Source organism: Leptodactylus fuscus, chromosome 10 (assembly GCF_031893055.1).
Source record: "Leptodactylus fuscus isolate aLepFus1 chromosome 10, aLepFus1.hap2, whole genome shotgun sequence".
NCBI lineage: Eukaryota > Metazoa > Chordata > Amphibia > Anura > Leptodactylidae > Leptodactylus > Leptodactylus fuscus.
Genome location: NC_134274.1, coordinates 37,600,253 through 37,627,140, shown reverse-complemented (window position 1 = coordinate 37,627,140; position 26,888 = coordinate 37,600,253). Strand labels below are relative to the sequence as shown.

The following is a 26,888-nucleotide window of genomic DNA, read 5'->3' as shown; positions in this document are numbered from 1 at the left end:
AGCCACAAGTCCCGCCTTCTTCCTAGGTCTGTAACACTAACCTGGGAGGCAGGGACGCGCACGGCACTCTGAAGGCCTGTAAATGAGAGAGAACCGGACCGAGAAGAACGGGGAGCGATAGCTGCAGTGGATTTGTGTAGGTCAGTAGAGCAATCGGGATCGGAATTGTGCTCCCGATCTATTTTTAGGTAGGATCAGAACCCGTTCACGGTCGTGAAATTTACTCGATCGCCGATCAGGATCCGATCTTTTCCAATCCCGATCGCTCAACCGTAGTGACAAGTAACACCATACATTTGTATCGACAAAAGCAACCATCAGGACACAATTCTGGATTATCAGACATGCCAATGTTACAGTTTCTGTAGATAATATTTGTAAATGAGCTATGAAATGGCAAAAGTTCACTTACGTATGATCAATATGATCAACCCAACACATTCCACAAGAAACTAAAAATGGTACAATAGATGGATTTCTGAACTGTCCCATAGAATTTTTTTTTGAATACCGGTATTCACTGCCAGATGAATGAGGGGGTGGGACTTTGTTAAAGAGTACCTTTCATGTCTTCTAAGGTAGGAAGCGTTATACAAGATACAAATAGTAAAAAGTGATACAATAGTAAAATGGACTGTGCACTGAGATCCGCACACTTTCAGCTTTGCCAGTATCTTCCCCATTGTAGGAATATTGGCGCCATTAGCTTAGACTACCAATATCAGTGGCCAGTCATACATCTCATCATTGCAGGGAGGTGATGGATGACCCCTGGTAATACTCTTCTATAGACTTGTATTGTGAATGATGCTGAGCTGTGTGGCTGACCCCTCTTACAATGCAGTAATATTGGTAACCAAAGCAAAGTTGATTGACAACGTCTATTAAGTGCTGCAGAATATGATGGCGCTATGTAAGTAAGCTAAGTAAGTAAATAAAGTGCATTGAATTAATCAAACTGTTAACTTTGCTATGGTGTATAAAACTTAGAGGACATGAACGGTCTGTCAGGTCTAAAATGTCTCCTAAACCAATAATAGCGCCATGTTGGAGCTTTTAATAGTGGAAGAAACTATTTTGGATTTGACAGACTTCCTTATAAAGTGAACAAGTCTCCTCCTGCATACGGGGCAGTGCGGGAGGTCAGGCCTTATCTACTGCCTTTATAGCCAAAGAGAGGGGTGAGGTATGTAAAGAAAGAAGTGATCTCCTGGAACATACATAGAGGATTGTTTAATCCATTTTCTCCCAGTTTTTTTTATTGCAGTACGAGGCACAGCCGAGGAGAATTAGGTGTCACTAGATACCAGAATGCTGGAATAAGGGATCTCTAAATGGGCACATTACAGACACAATGCTTTGGCCCACGGTGGAAGAAAAATATCTACACTTGAGAAAGGGTCTCTAACAACCCAAAACACGTTGTATGCATTATCCAATAAACCATTTCCAGATATTCCGGGTTAGCGCTGTTCTTTGCGGAATCTTCCGAGGAGGCTGGTCCATATTGTCCCACTGGTGGAGTTATGACATCTTCCATAAACGGTACACAGAGCAAACAGAAGACCTAACTCTCTCTCACCCACTCAAAAGCAGCACCATGTAGGACAATACAGAGACGGGCTGAGTAGTACTCATGTGATTAAAACAATTGGGCAATGAGGTACACAACTCACTTTTCCATGCAGCAGCTATGTCTTTTTCTGGGCTCCTATGAGCCCAAATAATTTGAAATTTCGGTCAGCTGACAATCCGTGCTGGGAGACCAGCAAAATGTATTTAGAACGGATTATAGAGAGAGTTAAGAATTTGCAGGGGGTAAGCCAGATAAGTGGAGAAAGAAGAATTTCTCTCAGATAAGAAATATTAAAAAAAAAAAAAAGTTTGTTATATTTGCATGTACTACTGATTTGTATAACATTGTAGAAAAGTTAGTGGCATGAAAATCATCATATTTCAAGAGTCCCTAACATAGAATTCAACAGTAAATCTGTAAGCAGAACGATACTATGGAGGCAGTTTAACATGGGAAAAGATTTGGGATAACTTAGACTTCATTTAAATCCCTGGTTTTCTATAAGCCCAGTGTGCGAGTCCTGGGTGGAAGGTTGTCAATCACTGAAGAGGTCCATCCACTCACCAATGAAAGAGGGATTTAAAGCCTCACTAAACGTTCAAACAATTTGTGTGTCATTAATACATTTCGTAATATACTTTTTCTCCTCTCTGTAAAATCCTACGTCTTTATGGTTTCTCTATTAACTATACACTGCTTCTCAATGGAGGGTGGGAGTATGGACTCTTGTATAATGCAGGGAAGCTGAGGAAGGGTCACTTCAAACTGAGCAAGAACAGAGCTTTTGGCGAGTTGATTTTCAGCTTCCATGATCACAAAGATAGCAGTTCTAGTTGTAAAATTTTCACAGGAATCACCAGTTGAATACAGGGTTGGTATTGGGAACAGCTGCCGGTCCATATAAATATTCCAATCCAAACTGTGTTGTCAATTCGGAACTACAGCTGGAACTACGATCTTGGTGTTATAGAAGAGCTGAAAAACTCATCTTTCACAACACCAAAAACACATTTCTAGGTTTTATAATGCCTCAAAATCTGCAAAAAATGTATTTCAATGGGAGTCACTCGCAGTTTTTTCCGCTAGCGACATGACTTACCTTCACGCAGAATCCGCAGCTGAGTCCGCTGCAGCATCCGCAATTCGAGACTCTCTCCTGATTAGGCCCATTCATCCAGGCCTAATCAGGAGCGGGATGTCTATGTCCTGCATCGGCATCCTATTGAGGCTCGCGGCGCGAAAAAGCTGGTGGCGGAAAGTGATCTTCACTCAGAATAGGACCAAAATACGCCTGCCGCATCTGTCGTGGCTTCCGACAGTCACGGCTTCCCACTCCGGAGTAGGCCCATATGAATGGGCCTAGTCTTTAGCGTGCTGCCGCGTGAAGAAAGGGCAGCTCGCTTCTTTTTTCCCGTGAGCGGCAACATGCTGCTCACAGAAAAAAGTAAGCTAGCAGTCTACATAGACCTCTATTGTGAGGGGGCGGATTATGACGTGGATTCAGCGCCAAAATCCGCCCCCTCTTGCCCCGTGTGAACGAGCCCTTAAGGAGCCAAAATTTGTTACTATATTACTATTTTTTTTTTTAAATGACACAATCGCTCAGAAAATAAATAGCTCCATTTTAAATGTTTATAAAACATAAGTATATAAAATATTGAAATATTTCAGACCAAACTGTATACGAATCTTGTCATCTTGTCCTGCGGTACAATACACTGCCCACACTGTGCCTAGTTACCCATATCAACAAGAGATTCTTCCCTGCATTGATGAGATGTAGTCCAATACAGAATCCGGACGATCACCCGCCACTCTAATAACACGTGTGCCCACCGTGTATATAATTTTTCATAATATGTATCCAAACTTTGAGCGGCTCTTTCATTCTTCGGTTGATTTGTCTTCCCATTCGGGTTTCTAAAATTCAGTTTTATTCGAAATGACAAAACCGATAGGAGACGAGAAGTTGGTGGCCGCCTGGCAGAAGAGTGAACATATCCTTTAAAGTGAGATAATGGAACACAAGCCCTGGTTCATTCATTGTTTTGACCCCTTCAGAGTGAGCACCATCCACGTTGGACAGATCTGCAACGCATTGCTGAGCACTAACGGGATTAAAATCACAGATGCCGAGCGAGCTGGCGTCTCGCCAATCTCATTTTATGGAGAAGTGGACATTTCAGAAAAATTATTCTCCTATTGTACTACCCTCATGGCCACCAAAATAAAGATAGTGGGCGCCGGCGTACACATATGTACATCGCCGGCAAATAAATAAATAAATGGAAGGATGTTTGAGTCCAAGATTATTTTCTGCAGCTGACATACTCATCTACATTTTTCTCGCTAACAAGATTTTCCGATCTTAAACCTGGCTTGAATGAATAGCGATTGTTCCCTTCTGGTTAGGAAGGTGCTGCATTCGCTCATACCCCATTCACTGGCCTAGAAGCAGCCAGGCCTCAGATGGCTGTTTCCATGGTAACTTGCTTCATTCAATACAGGCACATAATGAAGACAATGTGTTTTCCATTTAGATGAGTTTTAGAAGGGAGAAAACAAAAAAAAAAATGGAGAGACAGTCCTAAGCACGAGAGATGGTTAGGGTGACTGTGTAGACATATATATATATATATATATATATATATATATATATATATATATATATATATATATATATATATATTCCCTGGTCACGCATGAAATTTGACATTCCTTCTGGCAACTGGGAATGAGACCTTCATGTGGCATCTCCTTTCTTAGCCGCCTCTTTCATTGGTTTTGATCAGGAGATTTTGGATTTAGTGACCACCAGGGTCCAGGGATCTGTACCACACAGACACGTTGCGATAGCTGTAATCATTGTATGGCTACGTTGTCATATAGTATAAAATGTTTTATTTCCAGTAGTCAAGTAAAATATCCTCCATTGGAAATAAATTAAAGGAATCCTATCATTAAAACTCATTTTTTTTCTGGGTACTATGTAGGAATAGCCTTAAGAAAGGCTATTGGTCTCCTACCTTTAGATGTCTTCTCCGTGCCGCAGTTCGGTATATAATCTGGTTTTCGTTGGTATACAAATGAGTTCTCTCACAGCACTGGGGGCGTCCCCAATGCTGCAAGAGAACTCTCCAGTGCCGCCTCCATCTTCTTCAGGAACTGGCTCTTCACACGTCTTTCTTCCAGGGAGTTGGCTTCGACTGCGCAAGCCCGCCAGCCACATGAAAATGGCCGCTTAAACAGTAAGCGGCCATTTACCTGTGGCCGATAGGCATGCTCAGTCGGCTGCCTGAGGCCTAGAAGTTTAAAGCCACTGCCAGAAGAAGATGCAAAGACGACCCGTTCCTGAAGAAAATGGAGGCGGCGCTGGAGAGTTCTCTCGCAGCATTGGGAACACCCCCAGTGCTGTTAGAGTACTGGGGACTGCCCCCAATGCTGTGAGAGAACTCATTTGCATACAGACAAAAAACGGATTATATACCGAATGGCGGCCTGGATAAGACATCTAAAGGTAGGAGAAGAATAGCCTTTCTTAAGGCTATTCCTACGTGGTAGGCAGAAAAAAATGAGTTTTAATGATAAGCCTTAAAGGGATCCTATCACCCACCAAAAGAAATATGAAGAAATAGTTTTGGATAGTTAAAGGTGGCCTTCAGCCATTTTCATCCAATCCAGCATACACATGGGCGATCGGTTCGGCCTAGCATCATGTGGTATGAATTAGGGGAGGAAAGTAAAAGTACCATTACACGGGCTGAATTTTGGGAACAAACCTTTGTACAGATACTCATGTTCGATATCGGTCCCCAACATATTCATTCCTGTCGTTCCTTCGGCTGTTTAAAAGTTAGATGCCAACCAATGCTGATGGATAGATCATCTTTGATGGGCACTTGAGCTCCCCTGCATCTGCCCATGTAATAGTGTCTTAAGCCACTGCCAGACACCTCCTGGAGAACAAAGGATCAGGCATGATAACATTTATCATCTCCCCAATCCTGTCCTCCTCCAACATCATCCGTTGATAGATAGTAGGCCAGTTCTGCCAAAATCAGCAGGTTCGGGCAACCTCTCTCTATTGTGTACAAGCCCCGATCATCTCCTGTAGCCCGACTTCACACTAGCATGTATGGATACAACTCGTTGCCTTAAAATGTCATAGCGCATCGTAACTCTAAGTATAGATTTTGTACAATTGGTGGTGACATATCAACTTTATTTTATCCGAACGTGACCCTACAATATTACACATTAGAAAAACAAGTGTCCTGTAAATGTCGGTCATCGCTATAAGAATTATTAATCTTCCCTATACCCGAAGGTTAGATCACAGCTCTATATTAAATGATCAAGCAACTAAACAATATCTTGTCAATGAGTTTTCATGTGGCCCATATGACTCCGTGCCTTGCCGTGCAACAAGCATTGGATAAGGAAAGCCTCGGAGACACGCAGATACATTTATCAAACGAGTCATAGTATCCATTTTTGAAGCATCATTGGTTTAATTGTCATGAAGGAGCTCTGGGGAGCTGAGGGTGCAGACATTGCTTACACCTCTCTGCCGTGTGGAGGAGACAGAAACACCTCCGATAATTCCCTGACTGTTAATGAGATCAATAAGAAACACGCAGTCAGTCATCGCAAGAACGCCGAGCCAAAATAGCGAAACAATAGACTGACAGCGATCGGGGCACATGTGGGCAGTAAATAAAACATGCCCACTAATTATTATTGTGCCAAAATCAAACTAATGATGGGCACATTAGTATTGTCAGCATCTGATTCTCCGCATAAAGGCAGACTTACATGTACGCCAGCATAATGTCATAGAATATAGTCTGCTGGAGACAAAACGGTCAGATGACAGCTTTCCACCGATTCCGTCATGATAGTGAGAATAGCGCAATGATGGACTCTACTGCAAGTCACAGGGCTGTGAAGTAAGAGCTTGAGCTCGGGACAGTTTTGGGTTGAGTCTGAAAAAAAACACAACTGAATCCAGTTTCAAAAATATTAAACATTACATAACACAATAGTTACCGTCTGACGACCATTTGTTTGTTTGTTTATTTTTCTGACAGACGTCACAGCAGCAATAAATTCAATGTCAGTAAATGGAGTCACGTGACCATTATTTTGACTATCTATAGTAACTAGTTCATGTCTTCTTGTTGTCCGTTTTCACAGACCCCCTCCATACACTCAATCGTCAATTGGGTGCTGCTTGGGTGCAAGACAAATGGATGTTTTTAAAGGCCGTTCTGCACCTTAGTGGTGTGAATGTCGTCTTAGAAGAGCTTGGCTGCCTATGTCTGACCATGGTGGTCAGCCATTCATGGAGGAAATCGAGTTCGAGTCTGAGCCAGAGTTAGGCTGTGTAAAAATAGAGGAGCCAAAGTTGGAGTTAATGGTTTGGTCTATTGACTCCACAGCCCTGGTATATCGAGGGGGTTCGTCTGGCACTATGGGTGTCCTTTGTGTGATGGATCTGGGACTAAGTTTTGTATTTTTGAAATGGAAACTATAATACAGATGTGAACAGGACTTAATAATGATCAAGTACTAGGTTGTTTTAAGAAATGTTCACCTACTACTGTTTTATATGACTTAAACAATCCTTTACGTTTATAGCTGACCATATACAGATTAATTTTAACCGAGCCTTATGATTTCATTACGAACAGTTGACAATATAACATATATAGGGGGCCCCAAATCTCCACTAACCTATAGATTACAACCAATGTCCTATCCTTTTGTGCTCACTCTAATGTCTATGGCCAGGACACAAGCGCAACCACTACTCTTATAAAGGTTAAAAATTGGAGATTTTTACTATCTGAAATAAATTCCAGGTCTGTTCCGCCTGAGAGTATGCTCGAAGCAATAAAGCTTGTGAGGATTTCAGATGGGAGCTACCACTGCGATCAGCTGATTGCCAAGAGTCTGACTCCTGCTAGTCCTGGCAAATAGCTTATTATACCAGAGGAAGCTGCGGCGAGACAGACATTTCCCCTGAAAAATTGCTTATCTTGACCAGAGAAGCTCGTGGTTCTGGCTCATAGAAATGGGATCTCAAAAAGGGACCCCATCTGTAAGTTCCATATACCCTTACATATACTCAGGGGGTTACCGTCACTGGACTTTGTCCAGTCTATATTAGTCTGCTAACATTTGTATTTCAGGATCTGTCTCTGGAGGTGAGTGATAATGATGACAGCTTTCTTCCATCTATTAAATGAGCAATGAATTTTATTTACCAGTATAAACGTGGTGACATAAGATTTTATGTAAACCGTGTTTCCTTTTTCAACCCGAGTCCTAAAATCTTGTTCACACGATCCAGATTTTGTATGCGTTGTATTTTTTTTTTTTTTTTTTTTTTTTACAGCCAAAAATGGGTTTGATCCTAATGTATGATGATTTTGGCTCTTGACGAGCACGAGAACAGGGGTAGGGAACCTTCGGCTCTCCACCTGCTGTGAAACTACAACTCCCAGCATGCTCCATTCACTTTCATGGGAGTTCCAAGAACAGCAGAGTAAGTATGCATGCTGGGAGTTGTAGTTTTGCAATAGCTGGAGATCTGAAGGTTCCCCATTTCTAGGTCAGACCAGCAATTGTCATTTGTGCATTCTTATCCAAACTCACACTACATAATCTGCAGCATCCCATAGTTTACATAAGAATATTCCCATTTTCAAGGTGTTCTGTACACAATAGTCTGTGCATTGCACCATTTTATTATCCTAGTCCAGGGGTAGGGAACGTACGGCTCTCCAGCTGTTTCAAAACTACAACTCCCAGCATGCACACTTGCTCTGGTGTTCTTGGAACTCCCATGGAAGTGAATGGAGCATGTTGGGAGTTGTAGTTTCACAGCAGCTGGAGAGCTGAAGGTTCCCTACCCCTGTCCTAGTCATTTATAGGATGACAACGCTACAAATTCTAAAAATGTAAGAAAAAACTGCATCTCTAACCCAACAACTCCTCCAGGAGTCTGACAACCTTGTCTAGGTGAACAAGACACCCGTAGTAGCATCGCTAACTTCTTATCACGGCGAGGTTAGAGAGGCAGCTTGCCTTCTTCCTAGGCACGTCAAGTCCAATCAGATTCTTAATTGCATAGTTCTTGTCTAGGTCCTTAAACCATGATAGATCATTCCCTCCAACAGCTCTATCATGCTATTCATCATCTGTTCCGATCTGATAGCTCCACTGCCAGCAGTCAATGGAAAAACGCTTACTATAGCACCCATGCTCCCAAAGTCTTCTTGATTTGAGTTGCAGACTAGAGCTTACATCTTCTATTTCATTTACTTGACCGAATACGTAACGTGCTGGTTTCAGAACAGGATCAGTCACAACCAAATTCCTTGCCCCTTAAATACAGAGCTCGTTCGCTGGATCTGCACCATTTTGCAGGTTTATTTTACAGAGCAGTGAGGACCAAACATTTCCTGAGCACAGAGAGGGAGGGGAGAACAGAGGATCCACTCCAACCATCTTTACAGCCTGCAGCAAGCAGGAAACATGTTGTTTTTCATATTCACGTTCCTACCTTTAACCCCTTCCCAGCAGGCCATCATGTGCATGTGGTATCTCGCTCTATTCATTTATGCTAAAGTCATTAGGTGCAAGCAAGATGTGTCGTGCGACTGCTTGAAGCTTCGGATCGTGTTCTGGACATCAGTGTTTGCAAGTAAACAGCCCCATGAAATAAATAAAAAAAATAGACTACACGTCTTGTAGGTTCCTAAGGAATCCACATTAGGTTTCATATCCTATCATCATTGGAAATGGTTCCAGTAAGCAAAATATAGAACATGTCAAAACTGCTTTTTAGTGATGACTGTCCCACTTTTTTTTTTTTTTTTAGGATAAAATTGGAAAAAAGATATGAGATCAGAAAATGACTCTTAAGTGACTCCGTTCCCTATAAAAGTCACTGTGACGTTTGTAAATGACGCGGTTTGCAGATAACTAAAAAGATCCCGTTATTTTAACATTAGCCTGTATCCACAGAGTAGAGGACCAATTGTTGAGTAATGGCGTTCAGCCACTTGGATCCCCCATTGATCACAAGCACAGAGTTCCCCCGTAAATAAACTAAAAAGATATATGAAGGTAGTGGCACCGTTCTGTGTTAAAATACAACACCTCAATGTGTATACGGCAACAAGGTATGAATAGCAGGCAAAGTGATGTGGTATATAGGTGGTGCTCACTGTTCAAAGGATATATAAAAAAGTCTTGGGCAAAAAATTGTAAAGGGAAACAGGGCACTCACCAACCAAAAGTAAAATTTTCAAGCTTTAATTCGTCATCATTAAAAAATGGCACTTAGACAGCATACACAATCGGAGATGGATTAAATGGAATGCAGAGACAATGAAGCAACGACCGTTTCGTGCTAGACGCACTTCATCAGGAAGCCTGGCTGTTTGAGCATGTGCAGCCACGCTGTTAAAGGGATCCTATCATTAAAACTAATTTTTTTCTCGCTGACACGTAGGAATAGCCTTAAAGGGGCCCTATCACTGGGAAAAGTCATTTTTAACTAATCACATCCTTGCGTAGCCCTTAGAAATGCTACTTCACACCTACCTTTAGTATGTAGATTGCCTCAGTGGTGTCTGAATAAGTCCGTTTTTATTCATATGCTAATGAGCTTTCAGCCAGCTCAGGAAGTTCCCAGTAGCCTCCTCTCTCCTATTATCTTCTATGTGTGGGAGGCAAACAGGAAGCTGAGTCATCATCATTATCAGCAGCAGTCTCCCATAGAAAACAACAGGAGAGGTGTGCACGATCTATTGTGCACCAGTCTAATTAGCATATGAATAAAAACGAACTTATTCAGAAACCACTGAGGCAATTTACATACTAAAGATAGGTGTGAAATAGACTTTCTAAAGGCTATGCCAGGATGTGATTAGTTAAAAATGATTTTTCCTAGTGATAGAGCCCCTTTAAGAAAGGCTATTCTTCTCCTACCTTTAGATGTCTTCTCCATGGCGCTGTTCAGTATATAATCTGGTTTTCGTCGGTATGGAAAGGAGTTCTCTCGCACTACTGGGGGCAGGTCCCAGCGCTCAAACAGCACTGGGGGCGTCCCCAATGCTGCGAGAGAACTCTCCAGCACCGCCTCCATCTTTTTCAGGAACGGGTCTTCTTTGCGTCTTCTTCCAGCAGTGGCTTCAAATTTCTAGGCCTCGGGTAGCCGACTGCGCATGCCTGCCAACCACAAGAAAATGGCCGCTTACAATACTGTCCTAGGCCCGAGGCCTAGAAGTTTGAATCCACCGCCGGAAGAAGACCCGAAGAAGACCCATTCCTGAAGAAGATGGAGGCGTCACTGGAGAGTTCTCTCGCAGCATTGTGGACGCCCCCAGTGCAGATTGAGTGTTGGGACCCGCCCCTAGTGCTGCGAGAGAACTCATTTGCATACCAACGAAAATCGGATTGTATACCGAATGGCGTAGAAATAGCCTTTCTACGTGGTAGGCAGGAAAAAAAAAGTTTTAATGATGGGATCCCTTTAACGAATATGCGGAAGATAGAATACAGGGCTTTTGATCGGCGACAGCAGTCTAAGGGACCTCACAGCTGGCGAGTTCTTCCGGCAAAAGAAAACAGCAAAGCAGCAGAACCGGACCGCGGTGGGGGACACCGGAGCATCCAGAGACAGGCGAGTAGGTTTTATTTATTCATAAATAATTTTTATCCTGGACAACCTCTTTAAACCCTAATGTATGATATTGTGGTGTATGGACTAATGTAAACAATGGCAGGCCTACAACAATTTGTGTGGGCCCTTTAAACAGCTGACCACAGAAATACGATTCTAGCAATTGGATGTAGCCAATGAACAAGACAGTTGCTTCTCTAGAAAAAGAAAGCACATTATTATTTTTCTTTTTTCCTAGAAAACCTCTTAATATAAAATTCTGGTGACTTTCGAAGACTTTGTACCATGGACATCCGGATGTAGAAACACACACACTGCCGAACTCTCCCCAAGCTTTGTCAATGCTTCAGAGCTTATCAAGTGCATTTAATTTGATACATGTTTCTGTTTTTCAAAGCAAGAGTCAACCTAGTGTCTCAAATGTTTCTTAAATTCACACATTACTGTCTTCATAGCTCAATCAGCTCCACTGGATCCAGCGGGAAGACGGTACTCTGGAGAATCGCATTAATCTCTCCGTCAACTCCGGCAGCACAACTTGGAATGGCTTGTTAGCTGATGAGGTCTATAAGCCGCTCACAGGCTCCGTAACTAGACACCTTGAAACTCACTACCGATAATGCCTTTGTTCTGACTTCCAACTAACACAAGAGTTTTCTCATTGTAGTTCCTCAAAGGATCCGTCTGTAACAGCCCTCACCTCTGCTGAAGAAGCACAAAGAATGGCCAGATCTTGTACTCCAGCACAATGGCGATTACCGCGTGCACTAATACTGCGCAGAAGGGCTTCACATCCACCAGGCCCAACACTGAGCCTTGTCTAACTGACTGATAGGACTACTGGGAGAAGAGTTAGAGACTCCAACTTGAAAATAAATGATTATTTTTTAATTATATGCATTTATTGATATTGGATCATTAATTGGATACATAGTTTGTTACATATTTACGTTCCTAACACTGGCTATCATTAAAACTCAATTTTTTCTGCCTACCACGTAGGAATAGCCTTAAGAAAGGCTATTCTTCTCCTACCTTTAGATGTCTTCTTCGCGCCGCATTTCGGTATATAATCTGGTTTTCGTCAGTATGCAAATAGAGATGGAGGCAGCACTGGAGAGTTCTCTTGCAGCACTGGGGGCGGGCCCCAGCACTTAAAAAGCACTGGGCGTCCCCAATGCTGCGAGAGCACTCGCCAGTGCCGCCTCCATCTTCTTCAGGAATGGGTCTTCTTCCGTCGGTGGGTTCAAACTTCTAGGCCTCTGACTAGACGCAAAGATGACCCATTCCTGAAGAAGATGGAAGCAGCGCTGAAGAGTTCTCTCGCAGCATTGGGCACACCCCCAGTGCTGTTTGAGCGCTGGGGCCTGCCCCCGTGCTGTGAGAGAACTCATTTGCATACCGACGAAAACAGATTATATATCGAACGGCGGCGCAGAGAAGACATCTAGAGGTAGGAGAAGAATAGCCTTTCTTAAGGCTATTCCTTTGTGTTAGGCAGAAAAAATTTCGTTTTAATGATAGGATCCCTTTAAACGTGGCTTCATGACCCTATACTAACATCCCCACAAGAATGACATAACATTTATAAGGAAAGTTATCTTTAGCGCCTGCTAGGGGTAATTAAAAAACAACAACAAAAAAAACCCCACCACATCAGCAAACCCCAACTTGAGGCCTTCCTTTGACTTAAGATAAAATGGGAAGATCATTTCCTCTTTTGTGAGAGCTCTGAAGACAGAGAAGAAAGCGAGCTTTCCTACTTTAATTCCAATATATCTTGCTTAGGAGATTTGCTGCTTTAATAGAGAAATCCAAATGCTCGCAAACACGGAGGGCTAAATCTAAATCCTAATGTAAACCTGCGGATGAAGGTTGTTACATTGTTTTCATTAGCTGTAGCTGACGGTTTCAGCATCTCAAAGCGCCGGGCCATTTCATTCGACACTCATACATACTTATGACATTACAATCCGCTTCTCCTGCCAGGTTTTTTTTTTTTTTTTAAATCATTAAAACACCTGAATTATCTGGTTACTCGGAGAGCGTTCATACTGCTTTATATGGGGCGATTAGTGACAACATAATGAGAGGTCTGTAAGTAGAGTCTGAAAGATTTTGGTTAATAGGAATGCATCATAGCATGGAGGAAAATGTGCAAAAAGTCAATGAAAATGTTTGTATAGAAGCAAAAACAACATTCTACAATGGTTGTCACAGGATGACATTGTTGCCCTTGAACTTCTACAGCTTTCTGTGTAAAGTAAAATTATTTTGTCAAGGGGCTCAGAATGTCACTTAGCCCATCAGTGGCGGAGGTTGGCAAGTGAATGGCTTAGCCAGTGGCGTAACTACTGGGGTAGCCGGTAACTGGCCCTATTTACTTACCGATCCTGGCAGGTGTCGGGATTGGTAAGTGACGCCGTGGGCCCATTTTTCAGACCCCCGAGTATAATGATTAGAGGTCCAGGGGAGGTAAGGTAACATAAAAAACTGTGTTACTTACCTCTCCAGGGTAAGTAGGTTTGGGCCTACTTATGTGACTCTCCCTGACGTCACATGACCGGGGCCTGCATCCTGGGTCATGTGACGTCCCAGACATCATTAAAGATGGCAGACACCACCGAGGACTGCAGCGGAGCCGGAGATAGGCAAGTAACAGCGTTTTTTATGTTGATATCCCCTTCGGTCTCCCATTATTATACTCTGGGGTCTTTTCAGACCCCAGAGTATAATAATTGTTCATGGGTGTCCACAGTGGGACAAAATAGTGTGAGCAGGAGTCACTATGGGGAATAATACTGTGTGTAGGGGCCACTATGGGGAATAATACTGTGTGTAGGGGCCACTATGGGGAATAATACTGTGTGTAGGGGCCACTATGGGACATAATAGAGAGCGTAGGAATGTGGGGGGGTTGGTCAGGGTCTTCGGCAGGTGTTGGTCGGGGAGGCATGTCAAAAGTCTGCCATGGGGCCCCACCGTTCCAAGTTACACCACTGGGCTTAGCAGTAGTTTCTAATGTAATACAAGGGACCAGCAAGCGTTGACCAACAAGGTACCTCTGAGGAGTTGGAGTCTGGACTAGTTTTTGGTGGAGTCCGAGTCGATAAATGTTACCAACTCCAATTTGAAAACAAAATGATTAATTATTTTAAAATCTTATATGGATTATATAATTACTGATATTGAATAATTAATTACTGTATATGCACAGTTTGTTATATATTTACGTAGAAGCGCCCATACTGCTTCTGACAGACTACGACCGCCATTTATTAAGGAGTAGGAGCAGGAGATTGGGTCAGACGGTGAGAAAATAGAAGTCAAAAGAAGTGCTTTGGCCTATTGACTTATGGGCAAAGTAACAGAAGAACGGCAGGATGTAGCACCCATTACAGGGGAGTATGTACATGTTCTGTATAGATGAATGGCGGACCTCTTCAGATGGCCCTAGTAACTTCAGCGCCATTGGCCATGTTTTACAGATATAGGACACAAAAGGATTAACATTAGAACACTATGTAACAGAATCTAATACTATCTAACACAATCTAATACTATGCAACGCAATCATACACGATGTAACTTAAAATAACACAATGTAACACTATGTAACACAATTATACACTATGTATCTTATAATAACACTATGTAACACTAAGAAAAAAAAGATTAACATTATACATTCACATGTAGATCTTTATGTTCCTACAAATATATATATAGTCACTCCTATAGAGTAATTCTTATGTATTCTATGAAGTACAACACGATACGGACACCAACCACCTGCGCTTTGTACAATGTATGTACCCAACACAGAGGGGCTTCAGAAGAGACAGTGAGCCGCTGAAGGCGATGCCTGTTCCATTAAATCACACTGCATCCGGATGTACCCGCTTGGCTGAAGTATTTAGCCGTGTGCAAATCTGAGGCTTACAGGATCCATTTTTTTTTTTTTTTTTTTACAGAGGGAGGGAAAGAAAGCAAAGCGCACACTGCAGCAGTTAGATACGGGGGAAGTTGAAGCTAGGACACTGAAATTTAGACACTGCTCGGCTTGAAAGATGGAAAATAACTGGCTCATGTCTGCTCTCCACCCAGCTCAGGCCATCCAGTAACTAGGGAGGTAGACAGAAAACCACTGCACTATCCTTGAACTGACAGCCACTAGGAAAGTCAATGCAGTCAATTAACCCCTTAATGACAAACCAAACTTATTCTTTGCAAATAAATAAATAAATGTTTACAAGACGAGTGAAGCGACATCTTATGTCTTCTGGTTGTGCTGCCATCAAATTTAATACATAAAAGTCAACTGTTGTTAACTTGTACTGGAGATCAACCCTGCATATCAAAAGCGGCCCTTGACTCCATCAGAAGCTGCACAACTCATTTAGCCAAGTCTATGTCAGGGTAAGAAAATACTATTTTAGACATAGTTGCTGACAACAGTCTATTGTACAGATTATAAGTCATTTAGCTCTTCTCTAAAAGGAAGAAAACTTGCTCTAGTGCCACCTATTGGAGCTAGCAACCCTATAAAGTCAATGTTCAACCAAATCTCAGCCAAAAAGAAAGGACAGATGGAGAAAAAACTAAGCTGCTCGCCCTTTTTCCCAGGGAGTATTGTTTGGTCTTTAAGACTCTCGATTTCTGCAAGAAGAAACAGTAACCCCAAGGGTTTTGTACATAAGAATATATGATATATGTGGAGGTCTATGGTAAGAACAATGCCCCCAAACCATAGAAAACAAATGCTGTGAGCAGAAGGTACAGGAACAATCCTGGTTGACTATCATGCCGGTGAAGGCAGAGGCACCATATGAGTTTGCCGTTCCCCAGACCCCTACCATGAGGCTCATGAGCCAGACAGAATCACTGCATTAAATGAGAATACCCAGAAAAAAAATCATAATATTAACACGAAGAACAATCAAAACTGATAGCATAATAGTAAGAGATCATTCTAATGAACAGTCTGTAGGAGACAAGAGGTGACGGAGCAATAAACACTGTTATCTTCCAGAGCTGACATGACCCTGGCATATGTATTTATATATACATACGGAGCCCTGCCTGCTACTGTGGTATCTTCTCACATACTAAGAGATTAATAGGCTTCCAGGGAAATGGAGTGATCATTTCTGCGCCTGTGGTAGGTAAATGACACCGTACAGCTCCAGTGGTTTACTGAACAATGAAGTATTGGCAGAAGCTGAAGAGAAAAAGCTAATGCATGGGCAAGGTATGAATAGGATGCCATACTCAGATCCATATCGAAATGTGCAAAAGGCAGCCTGAGAAAGAGCAAGACTCGAGTGCAGAATGAAGACCGGGGCTCTTTAATACCGCTCCACCTACTTGAGTCTGAAAAGCAAGTCGGGCATGCAAGGAAGCAAACATTGGCTTCCATCCTGCACCTACGTCCTCTCATTGGAAAGGTGCCATATTTTTGCCTCTGCAAAAACTCAACAAAGTGTATAGTTCAATAAAAAGTATCCTACACATCATTTCTCATATGCAAGACGAAATACAAACAGGGCAGATTTATATAGAATATCTCTAATGCACAGTAATGCACAACATGTCCGTTATAGAGTTATTCTGTTCTGAATTTCTGATTTTTTTTTACACCCTTTCTGCCCATAACTTTTAAAGGGGGCTATCAAAATGTAAAAAAAGCGTCAGATTATGTTCCCATAATAACTCCATGCTCGGGTCACTTTAAGTTGTCCCTTTAAGTTCACAACTTGAGATTTCATGGAAATTTCCCTTCTCAAATCAAGTTAGGATAAAAACCGCATTAGAATTATTGCCCTCTCTTGGTCTCTGGTCACATCGGTGTTCTGGGTTTGCAAAAAAGTTGCAGACTTATATGAAAAGCTTAGGCCGAGACATAGTATAGGCTTGTTAGTAGAATGACCTACTTCTCTAGGGGTAAACCATTATGTCGCCTCTTCAGTATAGGCTCCAGTGACAGGGAGTTGTCTACTATGCCAAAGCAGCTATACCAGAAGGCCACAAAGTGATGACAACTTTTACAAGTTTAGTTCTGATGCCATATTATAGCCTAAATGAATAGAATTAAGATGTACATTAAAGGGGCGCTATCACTGGATTTACAGGTTATGAGCTAAAGATATGCCTGAATAGCCTTTAAAAAGGCTATTCAGATGCTGCTATTAGTTTGTTAAAAGACCCCTCCCCCGTTTTTGATAATCACCATGGAAATAGATATACAAACGAGCTCAATAGTGCATGGTGGGTATGCGTCATAGCTTCTGGATGTCCACCGCTGCCTCCAAGCCCTCCTCCTCCTGCTTATTCGCCACCTTCATCGTCAGCGGTTTATATTGAAATCACACACGTGCGCAGTAGTGCTCTCTCCGGCACGCTACTGCGCATGCTCCAGCGCCAGCTCGCAATGTTCTCTATGGGAAAATGGCGCTGAACCGTGCCCAGTAGCGCGCCGGAGGAAGTGCACGGGGGATGCACGGAACGCCTACTGTGCACAATCGAGCTCATTTGCATATCGATTTCCATGCTAATTAACAAAAACGGGGGGGGGGGGTTCTTTACAAACTTATAGCAGCAACTGAATAGACTTTTAAATTCTATTCAGGCATATCTTTAGCTCATAACATGTAAATCTAGTGATAGAGCCCCTTTAATTAATAAAACCTAACCAGAGCAGGAAAGGCATTGGTTAACTTTATTACTCCCCTGAATATCAGAATATTATTTTAGCAGATAACAAAAGTAACAACTACCAAACCCCACCAAAAACTAGTACTGCTTTGTGGTAAAGGCTGCCGTTGGTGGAAAATATCAAGCACATAGCACGTATCCGATTTTCTCCTAAATTTCTCAGATTTTCAGTCTTGCCTCCAATCTAAGGGTGTGGTGCACTAACCACCAGACCACTATTGTCATGGGTCTATTAAAACCTCTGCGAAGAATGCTGCCAATATTGCGGCATTAGTACAGTTAACAAAAACCCCTTTAACCTCTAATGTTCAACTACCGAGATAAACAGCATGAAGCCAGCTCCAGAACGGCGCAGCCCCTCGCTGATTATGTCATTTACTTCTGGAAGACAAAAAAATAACCTTCACTATCCTTTCAATCCCGCATTACAAAGCTCGGTGTAAGAGTCTGGTCTGCGGAGCCACGCTACTATATTATAGGAAAGCTCTTAATACCTCAGTACAGTATGAGAAATATATTTTATGACCGCCACTAGCTAGTCCATCACTCCCACTGGCAGGGAGGGGTAAAGCAGGTAGAGGATAAAATTGATCACAGCCAGACAGCTGATCCCACCAGCATGTCTATTGACTTCGGAGTGTCTTATTTATGACGGCTTCTCTGCTGGGAAGTTGATCCAATGTATCACTGTCCTTTACAGCGCTGAAATGGGTTAAGTAGGAAGCCCTAGCAAAAGGAATAGGTGGGGGATGTTTGCAGTGTAAATTCTTTTAAAAGGTCTTCAAAGAGGGAGACAAAATGAATAGCATCTGCAGCTCATCTCCGCCTTGGCCCTTCTCGCTCCCTCCCTTTCTAGAAGGTGCTGCAAAACAACTGTATCAGGTCGATCTAAGAGGAGAGATCCCTCTGCTACAGTGAATGTAGATCTCAAAGGAGTGTACGAGGGTGGGGGCCACAAAGGAGGTGAAAATATAGCAAATAGATACAAAACCCAAAAGGTTAGCAGAGCAATCAGTAAAAATGCAATAACGGTTTGGCAAATTAAAAAGGTATGTGAAGGGAACTTCTATAGGTGGTAGTACAGGTTAAAGAGGTTTGCAAAGATCAGCATAGGGACAGGTCTAGTCTAATGATTCTGATTCTGCAATTCCAGCACTCAGTTGTTATTTAAGGTTCTCCGATGCTCCTGTGATCGCTGCAGCCTCTTCAGCGCTTACTTTGGCCATGATATTTAGAAGCGTCTGTGCAGGGTATTGCAGAGACGCCCCATTCACGTGCATGGGCTGCCAAAGCACCACCAAACAGCTGATCACATAAAGCAAAGGCCTTCAATAAGTGGATTCTGGAATGTTCTTTAAGTGCATCCTGAATGACATAGGCCAGTGATGACGAACCTTTTAGAGACCGAGTGCCCAAACTGCAACCCAAAACCCACTAACTTATTGCAAAGTGACAGCACGGCAATTTAACCTTAATAATGTGTGGATCCACAATTGCACACAATTACAGACCTGCAAAATATGGTCATATGAATGGGGCTTTCTGCTCCACTGTGACTTCCCCCCTCCCCCCAGTCCAATCTGCTCAACAGTGACCTCCACACAGTCCAATCTGCTCCACGGTGGACCCCTCACAACACAATTTGCTCCCCGGATGGGTGCCCAAAGAGAGGGCTCTGAGTGCCACTTCTGGAACCCGTGCCATAGGTTCGCCATCACGGACATAGGCTGACCATACACATAAGACAGCTATTGGTGGAACTCCTTTCTCATGACATGCTTTCCACCCGAACATATGTTTTCTCCAGGGAGAAAGTCCTGTCTGAATATCTCCCTTCTGAAATAAAAGAAATCAGGCAGCCGAAATCCATACGGCCAATCCTTACGTAGGACTGCCAATGGGATAGGAGCTGGGGGTCTATGTATACACTAGATGGACAGTCATGTATCGTTAGAAGTAATACAGATCAGTTTGCTTAATAAATAAAGATAATACTAATTAGAAGATCTTAGTTGTATACATAGTCCCAGTCAATGGAAAGGCCTGACGTCCAGGTCAGATATTGGTTCGCCTTCTATAAGGGATTTTTCTCTGTAACCTTCAGATGACCTTTCCTCCACACAATTCCCCCCAGCATAAAGCCCAGTCCAGCTGTGTATTGATTCCCAAAGGAAGGTAAACAGATTTTACAGCTGTCTTATCTGGGGGTAAATTATTAGGTTTTAGACACGTCACCTTGTTCACATCCTTTACTAACATGTTTTTATTCATCAGGAACTGTACAAATAATGAAGTCAATGAACTGACACCTAAACCTGCCCATAAACATAGGCAGAATCCAGCAGAAAACCGCACCCGCTGCGTCTACTTCTCTCAAAGAAGATATATAGTGTCATTTTAGGGCAGAACAATTGACCAAAACTAATATAATGTATTATCCTTATCCATATGACAAATTAGGGAATACAGAACCCTCCTACATGAGCCACAAGGGAAAGCTGTTTTATATGAATGACCCTCATTCTAGTGGACTTGAGCTATCCTTGTATTACAATTTCTCAATGGCTGACATGTAATACTGCAGTAAAGCTCCTATTATACAGGGGTACAAGGATCTCCCATACTCAGGATTGGATCCCCACCTATCACACAAATACATGTTTCCTTGTTGCACAAGCATGCTCCATTGCCTTCTATGGTGCTGCAGTAGCATAGAGAATGGATTGGCAGAGACTTGCCACTCCATTCAGTCAAGGGAACACAATCCCTTTGCTTGTCATCTGTGGGAGGGTCCAATTATGTGATTAGGGGTTCGCATATGATGATCCCAGAGATGGAGTCAGAGTCGGGCTGTAGGAAAACAAAGGAGTCTGAGTCCGTTGTTTGTCCTATGGACTCCATAGTCCCGCTTACACATTCAATACCTTTGGCTGTCAATCCTGACTCTCCCATACGCTCGCACCCTTAGCAAAAGTGTGAATGTTTTCAATGGAGAGAAGACCGTAAGATACTAAGAGCACACCCAACCACTGACATTATGTCTAGTTGAACAGAGGACATGCCATGTTATAATCCAGACTTTGTAACCCCTAAAACAGATACTCGAGAACATTGGGGGTCAACAACTACTGCCCAGTTTCAGAAACCATACTGAATATTACACCTTTACTGGTTTTTTTTTTTTAATTTTAATTAATGTAGATAGTGAGCCCCATATAGGGATCACAATGTAATTTTTTTTTCCTATCAGTATGTCTTTGTAGAAATGGAGGAAATCCATGCAAACATGGGTAGAACATAGAAACTCCTTGCAGATGTTGTTCCTGGTGGGATTCAAACCCAGGACTCCAGCACTGCAAGGCTGCAGTGCTAACCACTGAGCCGCTTGTTGCCCCCTCTTTACTGGGGTATTGTTTGTCCTAGGACCTTTATAAATTCTTTTTCCCAATGAATGAACGAGAAGCTTTTGGCTGTCCAGCCCTTGGTGGTGTTGTATGAATTCTATCCTATTTATATCCGTTTTCATAAGCAATTCACGTCTTAATAAAGCATCTCCTCCAGGTTAAATAAAGAAAACGCCTGTCGTACTTGTTGAATCACAATGACCTTTAAACAGCCGATCTTGGCATCATTATCTGATTGTACATTTTATAGATCATAAAGCAATGCAGCAGTTCTGCCACCTTCTCCCCTGCCCCTCCTGCAGTAACCTCTCTCATCCTCAGCCTCCTTCCCCAACCCCCTCATGTTCCTCCTCTGTTTATGAAGTCTCAGGAAATACCACAGAACATTCTCCTCTCCACCAGTGAAAGGAGACCATGTGACCTGCGAGGACCTGCATTTCTCACAGAGAGAAATATTTTATTTCAGGAGTCAGGCACTGGGAGCTGCACCTCCTCCTCCTCCTCCTCCCCCACTTCAGTGATCAGCAGTTTTTTTTTCCCTGGCTAACATACTGTATTCATTTCTTCCCTTGAATTAGAGGCTGAAGCTCATCTCATGTTGACTGGCGTCCAGCCCTAACTGGCCTTTCATGATCTGACCGACTCACGTCACTCCAGCGTTCTTCCGAGAAAAGCATTTCAGGTCAATGTGCTATCTAATGTCTCCATTCTCATCGGCGAGAACGGCAAAGGTGTGTCTGGCATTTACAAGGTTAAAGTGACATACACTTCACTGACATCCTGTTAAATGTGGCGTATAACATTACTACAACCCGTAGCTATTGTTATCAGTCTTTACAGAGGACCTGTCGCTGTTCATGACCTGTCCCGATTTTCCCCAAAATTTAGAAAATTAGAATTCTGAGGAATTTATTTAGACCCTGTCTGGTTACGCTGTTTCCTCTTTTACTCCTCCTGTAACAACTTTGTAACTAAGTTGACCGGTTAGTTGTTCTAATTCTGTGCAATCAGTGCTGACCGCATAGGGACACGCCTCTTTGACAGTGGGGAACAGTAACACCCAGATGTCAATTAATACATTGAGCATATAAAGAAACCGTACAATGCAGTGCTATGTGAAATGAAGCTCTAGAGGTGTTATATAAATGGATTATTGGCTAAAACAGACACGTCGGGTGTGGCGACAGGTCCTCCCTAAAGCTGTACTGGAACCCATTCACTAGTGCATGACGTATGACAAGTAATTGCATCAAATACCAAGGCTGAACATATGCTGGGACTGGCAAACTCTGTACAAATTACTGTTCGGCTGATAGACCCCATACATTACTGGTAGTCTAGAAGTCACCTCCACTGCAGGAAGAACATGGCTGCTTTCTTCCAAAAATCCATGTCCATGGATTGTGTCAGCTCCACCGAAGTGTATAGGACTGAAGTGCAATACCGCACACAAACTGTGGACAGGTGTGGCACTGTTGTTAATACATGGACTTTTAAGGTCCAATAAATCTTGCACGTGTTATGTCAAGTGACTAAACTACTATATTAGAACTCCAATGACCAATTATTAATAAGCGTATTGAAAAATATCTGCTTGTATGCTTTAAACAGCGACAAGAAATGGGAAGATTTATTTATTTTATTTTTTTTTTTAAAGTCATCTTCACCTCATTGCTCCTCCACTACAACCACTGCGGTGCTACCTGTGTCCCCCCCCCCCCCCCCCTTCTGGTTTCTATTTCCTGGTCCCTCTCAACACACAGGAAATCTTCTTCAACCAATCGCTGGCTGAGCCTGTCCAGGGGGGTGGTCAGAGATCCAATGAGCGATCGTTTCCAGTAGGAAGTAGAGATTGGCAGGGGACCTGGAAGCGTCCGATCCAGAACAATAGGGGGAACAGTGAGTCTTCAGCCAATCCCAATTGTTCTTATAAGTTCTAACACTTTATGGTACAAGATTTTTCTCACAAATAGGAAGTAAAGTTATAGAAGGCATTGCCTTTAAGTAACTTCCTACATTCCTTCCAACAATCGCCGAGCTGTCGGGTGTTTACAAGACTCGCTCACCTGCATTTCCCAATGCACTTTTTCCCTTCAGGTGTCTAATGCTTCCTGTTCGCCTTTCACTTGTCTAAATCCATTCTCCTGAAATAAATGAGAAGATAAATAGGTTAGCCTGAGTGTACAATTTTTGGTTGCAATGTTACATTGCTTGGCATGACGTAGAACTTGTACAGGATCTTAGGAACAGCAGAGTTGATAGATGGGCATTCACATCAATACAGCCAAAGGAATGAATCCCAAAAAGTAAGGGAATATTGAGACATGGAAAGCATGGTGCAAGATTGTAGCAAGATGCAACATCTTTTGCCACATCGCAGTAAAACCATGGCACTTTACTGCAAATTGTTGCACTACACTGGTACTTACACCCTGAGAGACTAGAAAGCCCCGCAGCAATCTGCTAGTGGTACCCGCTCCTCATGTATAATAGCGCCCTACATATATTACTACCCCATAACAGGGTGACAGTGATGCTTTTTTGACATAACGTTGCACGAATTGAAGGGAAGAACACATTCAGATCGCAATGTGTGAACTCTACCTACATAGCGGGTGCACATTGTGAATAAGCCTACGAGTGCAAAAAAACAACAACGCACGGCTGTGCAAACAGATGTACTTTGCTAATGGATTATTAAAAATGGATGGTTTATTGATAATGGCGGCCACCACCATCCTCCCTCCAATAACTTAATAAATTAGGAGCGCCACAAAGTACAATATTTGCAGATATTCTCATCAATAACCGCGCTCTTCTTTTTCTGGGTTATTCTTTTCTCAAGGCAGAGAATGTCTTTAAGGCAAAACACAAGGTCAGGGAGGATGAGCGCTCTCTCCACCCCGCGCGCTCCAGAAAAATCCTGGAAAATCATTTCCTAATAAAACACTGCTCCCTAGCACTTTTAACACACCAAGGCAGCTTTATGTTCTCTTTAGAGAAAGTTGTGGAGGATGCCTGTGAAGGGTAGAACATTTTCTGAGAGCAGATCCTCTCAAACAATGGCACAATTGTTACACTGGAGGGGTGGAGGGAACAAGTCATGAATCTACACCTCAGCAGTGTGCTATCAGTGGGAAGCTAGAGGAGAGCCGTATATCTGCCACTAGGAACTGCCAACAGGCCACCGCACAAATGTTTTGTTTCACGGCTCCTCCGGTTAACCCCTTTGTAAACCAAGCGTCTAGCGTGCACAAATATAGGGTTGCAAAACACAGTCCATCAGCATCATTGTGATCATTACAGCGAGCAGCAATTTACAGCGCCGTCCTTCATGTATCCGGATTGAGCGCTGCAGCATTGGTAATTGTGATCGGATACGTCCAATACGCCGTCCTGCAGTCATCAGATTAGCTAATCACTGGTCTATGAACAGACTGCTAATGTGCTTTTAGATGGCTCATAGAAGCCGGGGAGCTATGGGGCAGGCGGAAACTGACATTCAATTCAGATTTTTTTTTTACGTTTATTAAAGGGAACCATCACACTGAACACGTAGCATGTTATTGAGAAAATTGATAGAATAGTATTCTTGTCAACGATTCCGTAGAACTGGTATTTGTTTCATTTTAATCCCTGCTCGTTCTTGCTTCAGGAGTCCAGTGGGCGGTCCTACTGAGTGGCTGACAGCTACGCATATGTACGCAAAAAAAGTCGTCACAAACATGGACTGCCCATTGGACGGCTAAGCTCAGGATGAGCAGGAATTAAAATGATTACGAGGTATAGCTGCCAGCCAATGAAGTTTACCAGGACGAGGTGAAGGCTGTATTAAGGCTCCGTTTTGTGTAGTGGTCACAATCTAATCTCGGTATCAGGCACAGTAAGGTAAATTTGTTGCCAGTTAACCAATCAGTATAATGTGGAAGGAAACCAGATTATATGGAGAACGCCCACAAACGGGAAGAACATGCACTCCATGCAGATGTTGCCAGAATCCCAACCAACCACCGAGCCCCAGACCCCTCTCTAATAAAGATGAATTTGGAAAAACTTTTCCAAAATTAACTTGCGTTACCACATTGGCTGTATTAACCTACGGGACAGTAATTCCATATGGCTTCTGAACTACTAACAAAAAATTGTGCCAAGTCCTTCCTACTAAACTAACCATATCCAGTACATAGTTGTTTCATTGCCAGGACCCAATAGCAAAATCTAATGATTATTGACCCTTTGCTCGTGGATTGCTGTTGAGGATGGGGCAGACAAGATGGAGTTCTGTTATTGCTTCACGTAGAGATAAGGACCTCCAGAACCTGACAGATGCCCATCTCCCCTACTCTGTAGAAATTACATGCACACAGGACTGGGCTTCTCCAGGTAAAACAGCAGCTCCAAGCAAGACACCTGGCAGCGTGGACAGTGTTAGACCCTGATGGGGCCGTGGAGTTTGCAGACCACCAGAATCCTACTAATATTATAAATGTGAAGGTTTGTGTGTTTGGATGTTTGTTCCTCAATCCACACAAAAACGGCCGAACGGATTTGCCTTAAATTTCGACATTCATAGGTTGGAACCCCGATTAAAACATAGGATACTTTTTATCCCGTTAAATGGTGTCACTTCACGACTGTTAGGAACGAACTTATATTCTGACTACACTAAAGGACCCTTGATGACGTCATCACAGGTCCTTGAGCCGCTCTCAGATAGGCAAATGCTATTGTGTGGGCGGAGCAATATAGGATGAAGCTGGAGAGTCTGAGAGCTGCAGAACATGGAGTCGAATGGAAGCTCAGGACAGTACACAGCATGCAGGCTATGTGTGGGCAAGAGGAGTATATCGGCTGTACAGTTTTTGTGAGCATGAGGGGGGATTTGCTGTTCAGCCTCTGATAGGGAGGTGGTAGAACTGTGTCAAATTTCAGCAACATTCAACAATCAGCCGTTTCAAACACAGAAGCTGCTCAGACATTGACATAACCAAACCCCTGTAAGCCAAATTACCGGATGTAGCAGAGCTTATGCAACGCTGTAGCAGAGCTGAGTAGGCAAAGATGTACATACAGCTGGCTATGCTGTGCATATGCAGTGATGTAGCAGAGCCAAGATGCGGGAGTAGGCGCATCGAACTATGGCAAATTTCAGCAACATCCGTTCAGCCCTTTGTAACGCAGAAGCTGCTCACACACTGACATAAGAACACCCCTGTACTCCAAATGGCCAGATGTAGCAGAGCTTAGGCAGCGCTGTAGCACAGCTCAGTAGGCTCTCCATATTCAGAGATGTACATACAGCTGGGTATGCTGCGCATATGCAGTGATGTAGCAGAGCCGAGACCCGTAGCAAGCGGATCAATGACAACAGCAATTGGCTAAATATAAGCACATCATAGCCAACAACAACATGCAGACAAAGTCGCGGGCAGATGCTAGTATATCACATAGTGAAGTAGAAACAGGTAGGAGCTATGTTTTAGTCTATGTAACTAGG

At 42.9% G+C, this 26,888-nt stretch overlaps 1 protein-coding gene across 3 annotated transcripts in view; it reads right to left on the bottom strand.

Moving 5' to 3' along the window:
* ZMIZ1 (zinc finger MIZ-type containing 1) overlaps positions 1 to 26,888 on the bottom strand; it is a 203,037-nt gene that overhangs the window by 65,182 nt on the left and 110,967 nt on the right. For all 3 annotated transcript variants that reach the window (XM_075257928.1, XM_075257929.1, XM_075257930.1), the window contains one exon: positions 23,458 to 23,535. The gene's annotated coding sequence lies outside the window, so the exon portion shown is untranslated. The remainder of the gene's footprint in view (positions 1 to 23,457; positions 23,536 to 26,888) is intronic.